Consider the following 2,534-nt stretch of genomic DNA (forward strand, 5'->3'; position numbering starts at 1 on the left):
ACTTGGTTAAGTATTATTGGATTTTTATGAGTTATCTCATAACATTTAATATTTTGGAAAGTTGACTTTGGGTTTGACCAATTATCAAGACCCGAACCAACAATCCGAACACTCGTTAAAACCCGTTTTAGTATCTTTATTTTAAAAGGACTTGCATTCTTGCATTTTTACCCACCTTATTACTTAACATAGGTTGAGTAAATATTAAGGTTAGATACTTTAACCCGGTTTCGAGCAAACTTACATTTTTAAAGGACTATTGTTATAATTTCTTAAATAATTACATTTTAAACCTTGAACTTTAATTATTTACATTTCTCAACATTTATTTTATTTAAATACCTTCAAGACAACCTTTTAATACAAGACTTTCTTTTATCTAGGTTTTGCTCGTTAAACTCGTCGTTCAGGTTAACCTCCAATTTACCGACCATTCAAGTTTATTACTTGAACGTGAGTACTTTCATACCCCGTTTTTCATCTTTAGTTTTGGGGTAACATTTCATACTTATTTAACTTAAATGCTTTATACTTGAGTCGTAAACCACAAACGTTATTGTATACTTTACTTAAATATTTGCTCGATTTGGTGTTCTATGCTTACATGATTATATGCATATGTGTTTACCGCTTTCGGTTGCTTGATCTATAAATCCTAGACTATTTGGCATCCCCTTATAGCAAGGTGTCGTTAATGTATTCGTAATAACGATAACTATTAAATCCTAGTCTATTTGGCATCCCCTTATAGCAAGGTGTCACTAACTAATTATTATTAGTGATCTCTTTTTATCCAAATTTATTGTTATTATTTATTGTTTCATATGCAAGATTGTGGCTTTTCTTATTATCTACTTATATGCTCAAAACTATGAATTGCTCACCAACCTTTGTGTTGATAAATTTTATTTTATGAAATGTTACAGGTTTGCATTTAGGTTGATTATGGCATGGGGAGAAAATGTCATCAAGACCTTTAGGATATTAGCAAAATGAACAATATATGATTTGCTATATTTTGTTATAATTGTCGTGTGAACAAGTATGTTTATGTGACATTTGATGATGAAATGTGTTTGTTAAATATTGTCGCTTTAAATAGTGTCATGCGCTTATGGGCAATCCGTCGCATTCCCGGCATGTTCCGCCGCATTTGGCCGGGGTGTGACAATATCCTACTTGAGCATGTGTTCGTGTTTGCGTTTTCGAAATCAACCAACCATCCAATCACTCAATCAATCATGTAAGCATGTAACAAACATAGATGAAGGCCTTGCCCCATAAGCATATTATCAGTAAAAATCAGTTTTTGGTTCGTTTTTGGTTTGTTTTCGATCGTTTAAGCCCCGAACTCGTCTTTCTTCCATCCGAATGGCTTTCAAAACTCTTCTCTTAGCCCGAGATATGCGAGTTTTAATATTGTAGGTCTTTCGCGGACTGTTTTATCATATTTTAATGCATGATCTAATATCTAGGCTAGGATGGGTTATATTTTTTTTCTTTCATAGTTTGAACTTTGAACCCTAGGTTTGAACTTTGATCTAATTATAATTAAGTCCCTCTTAGTTTATAAAGGGTTAAATTATACCCGAAGTGTTGATGGGTGTTACATGGGGCACGACTCCCCGACTAGTATGATTTTAGAAAAACAAGCACATCGTGGACACTTATATGTCGAGGCCCACCCGAAGAATATGCATGAACTAACCAGATACCAACATGTTTTAGCATACCTAAGGGCCAACATGCTTTAACATCTACCATCGAGCATTTATCGATGACCATAATTAAAGTGATCTTTCATGTCAGTTGGTTTTCTTTGTTTGTATGTAAAGGAATGAGCAGAGTTGAAAAAAGACCGTGTTAAATGGTTCATATCACTTGATAGAAATTCAAATGATGGTCCAAAAGAGATTCCCGTCACTTAATTCAACATACAATGTTCCAAAAGTGATTTTTGTTTCTTGATAAAATTCTCAAATATGTAATACATAATAAAGTATTGTGTGATACAAGTTTCGAACACATTACCCATGTGTCAAACTAAATATGTTTACCAACTCCACTTAAGTGGTAATTGTGTTGGATTTATTGACTTATAAATGATATATTGTTAAGTCACTTATAATTAATACTAGCAAATCATTAAACATTTAGTCAATATCCAATGGCGCATTCAAAGAGTTTTTAGAGATTTATAAATTATAAAATTTTGTTTATCATTATTTATATCTTAGGAATCCATAAGGTATGTTATCATGTATATTATTAAATTTTATTTTATTTTTTTGTTATTTTTAACCACCTGTGTATCACATGGATTCTATACTGGTTTAACCCAGAATCAATAATATGTTAGGTAATAAGTAACATGTAAAAAAACATAATAAGCACTGTCATCGTCTTCTGATATTTTAAAGGGCTTCTCGCCCGAGTCTTGTGGGTCATATATATTATTTAGGATAATGAAGGCAAGGATAATTCAAATCTACATATTCAAATAGTGAAATTCAGAAGGGAAAATTCTCAAAATA

Source organism: Bidens hawaiensis, unplaced genomic scaffold (genome assembly GCF_021521415.1).
Source record: "Bidens hawaiensis isolate Kalapana, Puna unplaced genomic scaffold, B.hawaiensis_p1.1 tig00036308_1, whole genome shotgun sequence".
Taxonomy (NCBI): Eukaryota; Viridiplantae; Streptophyta; class Magnoliopsida; order Asterales; family Asteraceae; genus Bidens; species Bidens hawaiensis.